The 8,179-nt window shown below is 37.1% G+C and overlaps 1 pseudogene; it reads right to left on the bottom strand.

Moving 5' to 3' along the window:
• Positions 1-480: 480 nt before the first annotated feature.
• LOC107040715 lies at positions 481-1,105 on the bottom strand (annotated as a pseudogene).
• Between the last annotated feature and the right edge of the window lie 7,074 nt (positions 1,106-8,179).

Genomic DNA, 8,179 nt, shown 5'->3' with positions numbered 1-8,179 from the left:
GGGAAAAATTTGACGTCATGAATTCTTCGTCAAAGCAGAACGAAAAATCCTGATGAATAGTTTGAAAAATTTTCATTTTTTTTGTTCATTTCCTAGGAACTGGATGGAACGAGTCGAAAGTGATTTGAAGGTTATACATAATTCTAAGGAATGTTCAAAAATACGAAGTGGTTGCCAGCTGTGGGTGCCGCCATTTTGCTTGGATACTCCACAACGGACTTTGAAGATGGCGGCGCAACCACCTCGAATTTTCAATCACCTCTAAAAATGATTTATCCCCTTCATATCACCTTTAACTCGTTTCCTCCAGTTCCTACAAAAGGAACAAATTTTTTAAACCATCTTTCAGATTTTTTCGTCCTCTTTTGGCTGAGAATTCATTCCCCAAAGTTTTTCTCGCATTCCTGTTTTTTTTTTACCTCCGAGGTCTCTCAATAGTTGAATTTGGTAATTAAGTTATAAATTAATCCCTGAACGAGACTAAAATAAAGAATGTTTGGACCGAATTGTCGATCCCAGTTGAAAAACCGGGAGACACGTGCGTTTATCTCCGCAGACCGAGGCCCCAAGAAGAGCCCCGAGGACCAGAGCCATCCAGACGACCCCTAGCATCACCAGAGAGGCCACTATGACGTTTTTATACTCGTAAAAATGGTCCAATTGAGGAAGTTTAGGTCTCTGGCGTAAAAAATTCGGGAAAATCGACGTATTTAATGTCGGAGAAGTTGAAGTCTCATTGTCCCTCGCTTTATGCTTCATTGCTCTGTGAGTTTGAACACCTTTTTCTGTTGAGGCATTTTTTATGTCTTCAGGGGGTGGATAATGCGTCTCGGACTCGTGGTCAGGATACTTGTACTTTACATTTGACTAGACATTCAATTTGAAAAGATCAACGCATTGAAAGGGGTTTTCTTTAGGATTTGTAATTTTTTAAAAGTACTTTACGTTCTTGCGAGACCCTCTGCATCTGCTGACGCACCAGTCCGACGACTTTGCATTTGCAATGGCCCAGATGCGATAGAAAGTCGTGATTGGAGTCGTAAATGTCTTCGGAGGAATTTGCAGAGTCGAGTGTTGAGTTTAGACAGATCTCTCTGTTGCACATTTTGATTTTTTGCTATTGGAGATGAAATTTGTAGTAGTTTTGGGTGAGCATGGAGTGAGTTATTGCTGGAGTATGAAAGTAGGCAGGGGTGATCGTCATTTCGGATTAATTCGGGTGTGCACTGAGAGGAAACCAGTGTTGTAAACAAAAGAAATTATGAATTGAAAATTACGAGGAGTAAAAATTTTAAAAGGACAATTTAAAATTCGAATGAGAATTTTAGAATTCTCATTCCGAACATTCGAAGGGTCCTGAGATGAGAAACTTGTGGCGTTAGAATAGATTTAGTTATTCGAAAATGTTATTTGCTGTGACAGTAAGGAATCTCAGGGCTAGCCAAACGCATTCTGCCTCCGAGAAATCTTTGTTTTATGCGAAACAACATAGGAAAACCTAAACGTAAATTACGTTTTGATAAAAGTAATTTACGCTTAACCTCCGATCGCTCGCGCGAAGAGCGCGGCACCGCCTGTTTTCGTTTTTTTATATTTTAGCGTGTTCCTCGACGCTTAAAAATTCTGAAAAAATTAGAGTTCCTAGTTCAATCCTTTTATTAAGCATTGGCGTTGTCCGTTCTATTCTCGGGGAATTTGTTTAGCTAAAAAAAGAAAAGAAACGTCGAACGGAATCGCTGCCCGGTGCGAGTGAGTCCCTGTCGACACCTTGAGCGCCAGTGTTGCGACATTCATTGCCACACTTGAAATGCGCGCATAGCGGTAAACGCCAAGGTGGCAACAGCGCGATCGGTTCAAATCAGCGGCTCTGCGCTGACCGCGCGACCGACAGTGATAGTCATATTCATCAATCATAATTACCGTTAAATTGTGAAGTTTTCAATTTTTAACATAAATCTTAAAATTTTAAATATTAAATTCACCATCAACTTCTACATTCTTTTTTTGAAATAATCTATTAACCAATAATTTAGGTAGGAAGACTGACGATTATTTGGATAATCGAAAATCAAGTACCTAAATTTAGAATTAGCCTATTAACTAAAAATTATATTGCAATATTACATTACAATATTATCAAATATTTTATTCACCATCAATCCAAAAAATCACCGACGTCGGTGGCCGAAGCGGCTAGGTGCGAGCCTAGTGTGCGAAAGGTTGTGAGTTTGATTCCCCGTGGAACCGAGTTTTTCAACCGGAGACTCCGGCGAGCGGGAGGTCGCTAATATAGTGACCGCCTGTACTGGCATGGGTTTCCTGTGGTTTCCTATGCTACTCCTATGTTCTGTGGGAGTGCGAATGCGGTGCAGTGTGGGATCCACAGCCGCATGCATAGGGTTGGATAGGGCCGATTAGCCAATCAGAGGGCAGAAAGGGCCGGAATATAAAAAAAAAATCCGAAAACTTAGTTTTTAAATTTTATAATATTTTCAATCGAATATAGTTAAACTTTGAATAATATCAGGAGATAATCCTTCTTAATATTGTCAAAATCTAATATTATTGGCTGGTGATATTTTTCCGTCATGAAAATCGCAATTTAGGCTTAAAAAAAGCGTTTTTTACTGTCAAAACAAAAACGTAAATTACGCCGAAACGAAGCGTATTTTATATTTATCAAAACGTAATTTACATTTATCAATAGGCCTATAGGAGCCGAGAAAAATCCGAAAAATATCAGAATCAACTTCTGGACCTCCCCTAGGGTCTAGAAAGATCGTACAATTCCTTAGGAATAGAGAGCAATTGGATTCAAAATTTTTGAATTGTTAAGAAATCCTTAAAAAATGAACGTGATCACGGATTCAGGGCTTTTTTCCTCTACTTTTTTGCTCTACAAATAACAAATAACAAATATTTCCAAGAATTATTTGTCTTGGTGGAGATTATTTTGAATGTCAAGGCCTAATGGACTGCCTTGATTGTTTAAGTCTTATCAGAGATCGGCAGGAAAACGACACTCCAAAAATAATACTCTGGCTGAATAGTCGATTCGTAAGAAATGAAACAGTTGAATAGAAATTTTGATGAGGCTCCATCAATAATATTACCACCACATTAGTGGCTAACGAAACAAACAAATTTTCATTCTTCCTGTAATCTATAATGGTGTACAAACTATTTTTTAATGTCATACTAATGGTTGGTGAAGATAATAACATTCCGATTCCCTTGATAATCAACAATGACCTAAATGATTTCGTTACTACAAGAATTAACAAGAAAAACAAAAATAAGAAGAAGTAACGACTCGAGAATAAGCGGACAAAATTAGATCGTCACAATTAACGATTATAACGCTTCCCTTCGGAAGGAAAAACGAACAATAGATAAAATTTGATTCTAACAATCAAAGCTCGAAGAATCTGAAACTAATTATTTTATCGTTTTGCAAAAATTATTCAAGTCTTCCTAAAAAACACAAATGTGTTTATAAAAAAAACCCGTGTCAAGGAACATTTTCTGTTGGTTCCTCCTCAAATTAATTTTTTTTTTGAAAAATAGAATTTTCATAGAAAATTTGAAAAAATAAAAAATGAAAAATACAAGTCAGGGAAAAAAATATGATGTTTCGTCATTTGGCTAAAAAAAAATTTGCAATCATATGAGCTAAAAAAGTTTTTCAGGCCGTATGTCAAATCCGTTCCGCGTCCGTGAATCTCTGCCTACGACCGTCATGACAAAAAATATTGTTCGTCATACGGCCAAAAAATAATTTTCTGACAAATATGATTGCAGCCCTCGCCTTCGGCTCGTGCTGCAAACCTCATATTCGCCAGAAGAGTTTTTTTCGGCCTAATGACGAAATATACTATTTTATGAAATGAAAAATCAGTAAAAGCAGGATCAATAGCTATATCCAATCAAGTGGATTCTATTGTTGTTATAATGTCGACAGTCCCACAAAACTCTAAGTAGGGAGGAGCATGAAATTATGACGGGAGTAGGGATGACTAGATAAAATAGAGTCAGGGTGGTGCTAACGTCGTTATTTCAACAGGAAGGTGATCATCTCTAGCACAAGCACATCCGATTTTACAGATTACAAATCACAGTGAGTTCTGTTCTGCAATCAAACTATTCTCAATTTTTCCAATCGCTTCAAGACGATAATACTTATACTCATATTTACTTACATTCGTGGTTTTGCGCTAGTATCGACTCATAAAATTGTTCGGAAGCACATTTATTGAAAATGTGTTAGACTTCATTTTAGTTCTTGTTTATCAGCTTCTGCGACTCAACGAAACTATTAAATCCCATATTCTTTAGTTTATATTTTGTTCACACGTCTTCAAAAGCTCTTGCTTGTTCAATTTATATTGATCCCTAGTTTACTCTACGTTTTCTTCTCTAATAATTCTATTTTTATATATTCCAGTTATATTCAAATTCGAATTCTCTCCTTTTACCATTATTAACTCTCGATCACTCGCTCAATGAGCGCAGCGCCCGTTTTCATTTTTTTATACTTTGGTGTGTTGCTCGACGCTTAAAAATTCTGAAAAAATTAGAGTTCCTAGTTCAATCCTTTTATTAGGCGTTGGCGTTGTCCGTTCTGTTCTCGGGAAATTTGTTCAGCTGAAAAAAAAAAAGAAACGTCGAACGGCCAAAAAAGTGGCGCCGCGCCGCCCGTTGCGAATGAGTTCCTGCCGACCCCTCGAGCGGCAGTGTTGCTACATTCACTGTCACACTTGAAATGCGCGCATAGCGGTAAGCGTCAAAGTGACAATAGCGCGCTCGGTTTAACCCGGCGGCGCTGCGCTAAACGCGCGTGCGTACGCTGACGGCCGAGCGCGAGTGATCGAGGGTAAAATCCATCTAGTTATGCGAATTATGCTCAATATGACGGAATGGAGGTTTGAGAACGGAAAAAGAACATGAAAAAAATAAAACGAAATCAAGCGAATCTAAGAGAACGAAAGACGTGGAAACTGATAGGGCTCAAGTTATGTTGAAATTAATATTTTGTTTTTCTTGTTTTTCCCAGATGTGGAAGTTTGCTTTAATGTTGCTGGTGGCCAGCGCGGCCGTGACCTTGGCCCTACCATTACTCCCGGAACAGACAGAGGAACCGATGTCTGAGACTACAGAGGCTGTCACCAATCAGAACAATGACTATACGACAACATCCCCGGAACAGACAGAGGCACCGATGTCTGAGACTACAGAGGCTGTCACCAATCAGAACAATGATTATACGACATCCCCGGAACAGACAGAGGCACCTATGTCTGAGTCTACAAAGTCTGTCAACTATGAGGAAGAGACAATAATATTTAAGGCGGACTGGACTGTGGAGAATCACGATCCAATGGAGGAATCTTATGCAATATGCCCCCCGCCGGGATCGTACCCAGGTAGAAAATGATGACGAAAACAGGGCTCATCAAGCCCTGAATCAAGCCTCGAAAATGATCAATCAGAGCTGGTGCTCAAGCTTGAATCAGCCCTCATTCAACTCCAAAATCATAACCCGAATTGAGACTCAATCTCTAAGGGTCGAACAAGGCTTGATGTCAAGGGCTGACTCAAGCCTTGAATTACGAAATTTTAAAGGCTCAATCGGGCTTCATTTGAGCGAATTAAATTATTATTTATAGGCATTTGTTTAAATCATTTCAGTAGCGAAGTGGTAAAACGGTTTAAGTCGATTTTTACTTTTGGCCAGTTTTTAGTGAATATCTCGGAATCTGAGGGAGACAGCTAAATTTTTGTTAAGACCTTTTTTGTAGCACTGCATTTGCTCTAGAAAAAAAGTCGCTATGAAAATTCAATTATCTCCTTTAGATTCGAAGATATTCTTCAAAAACTCAACTAAGAGATAAGTCGACTTGACCCGTTTTATCATTTCGCTACTGATTTATAATTGCTTCATAAGAGTCTTTATCAATTTACAGATTTCAGTGATTAAGAAGGATCGATCACCGTAAGGACGATCACTGTAAGGATTTCATTATTCGAAAAATTATAGCGATTTTAAAACTTTCCAGAGACATTCATTCTGTCATTATTCGAAAATGTTTGATGGAGATATTCCTCGGTAGTTTTACAATTGCCAAAAACATATATCAAGAAACCGAATGAATCGAATTAACTTAATCTAATCTTGAAAACGGAAGTGGCGAAAAAAATATAATGAAGTAATATAGTATAAACTACTCTAGCGACGGGCGCGAAGCGCCTACTCGCTAGTTATTAATGGATGTGAAAAAAATTATCATCATTATTGCTTTCTGTTAGTTATTTTTTATGATTTGTTATCGCACACCTGTAATTAAAATACATAGAAACATATTGAAATATATCGCGCTAAGCTATGCCTCGAATTACAAAATTTTAAAGGCTCAATCGCGCTTCATTTGCACAAATTACATTATCATTTATAGGCATTTGTTTAAATCATTTCTAATTGCGTAATAAGATTCTTTATCAATTTTCAGGCATAAGGCCATACGGAACGTGGTCACTTGTAGACGTTAAGTAATCAACAATGGATGTGGAAAAATTATTATCACTATTGCCTTCTGTTAATTATTGTTTATGAATTGTTCATAAAAAACAATAGATTTTTCTGCATTTGTAACATTTACATTTCCAATGCTCTTGCCTCTTTCCTGGAAGGAGTACGTTGTGCTGTGGCTTTTCTCCTTACGCTCCACACAGTTTGTTATTTGACTTATTTACTCATTGTAAACACGAAATAAATATGTATGTATAAAATTATGTGCACTGTTCTTCGTCTGAAAATTCTACCCGGTTTTCGATTGATTTCAGTACCGAAGTGGTCAAACGGTTTAAGTCGATTTCGGCTATTGGCCGGTTGTCAATGAATATCTCGGAATCTAAGGGATGTAGGAAAATTTTTCTCATAACCTTTTTAGTAGCACTCAATTTGATCTACAAAAAAGGTTATTGTAAAAATTTCACTATCTCCCTCCAATTCGGAAATATTTCTGGAAAACTCAACTAAAGACTAAATTGAGTTAAACCGTTTGACCACTTCGCTACTGATTTATATTCTTAAAAATAAAAAAATTGGGAAAGTTTCTTGGAATTTCAAAACTCAAAATTTGTTTTCCCCCCATAAAAGTGTGATCCAAAAGGCATTTTTAACAGCTCATAGTATACGGCGACGATACCATGCATCGACTTATATCGGGTCCTATCGGCTGGGGTCAATGCATGGTATCAACCCTTTCCGTCAACAGGAAAAAATCATTTTCTCGAATTCTAAGAGACACATTGACATTTGGAAAAGATATTGGGAAAGTCAATGGGATTGTCTCTGCAGTGAACTATTTTATTTTTTTCAATGCATTTATAATATTTTTTTCTACGAACACAAGTTGTAGATGAAAATTTTACATCCAGCCGATTGAATCATATTAAATCCTCTCGTTTATCGACAAAATTTCCCCCAAAATTTTTGAAATTTTTACTAAAAATACTTCAATGATCCTTCTATTGAATGGCAGAAGTTAAATTTAGATTTGTTGAATAATTTGTTTGTTATAAATAAATTTAGCATGTTCGAAGATCTCGGCAATCAATTGTCGGCAAACATTGAAATTGGTGTCAAAAATTAGGAAATTCTCTAGGAGTTTATNGCTGTCGAAAATTAGGAAATTCTCTAGGAGTTTATTTCAAAGTTCAATACAGCCAATGCATTTTATTTCAATTTTTTTCGTTCGACTGATTTCAAGTTATCGCTCATTGAATAACGGAGTTGACGCGCCGTAAGTCTCCCGGCCGTTGGGACAATCCGCGCTATATGCGCGTCGTACGTGAGGGATCAAGATGAAATCGGAAAATCACATTTCATTCTAAAATATAAAATTAGATCGCGCTTAAGGGTGTTCTACACCCTTTCTGCCAAAATTCACGTTTTTTTAATTTTTCTGGCAAACTTATGATGGAATTGACGTGAAAAAATATAACGTTTTTGCGTTTTGTCATTATTTAATGACTGACGAAATTTTAAGGTGGTGCGAACATTTTCCTGCGTTTTCTCTAAACTTTTAAAAAGAATCACAAAACTAAGAAAAAACGCATGAAAATTATCGCACCACTACGCAACTTCGTGAGCCATTAAAGAATGACAAACCACAAAATC

The sequence above is a fragment of the Diachasma alloeum genome, unplaced genomic scaffold (genome assembly GCF_001412515.2).
Source record: "Diachasma alloeum isolate Michigan unplaced genomic scaffold, Dall2.0 Dall_scaffold_00340, whole genome shotgun sequence".
NCBI lineage: Eukaryota > Metazoa > Arthropoda > Insecta > Hymenoptera > Braconidae > Diachasma > Diachasma alloeum.
Note: the sequence above shows the minus strand (reverse complement) of the source record. Positions and strands in the feature narration are given on the sequence as shown.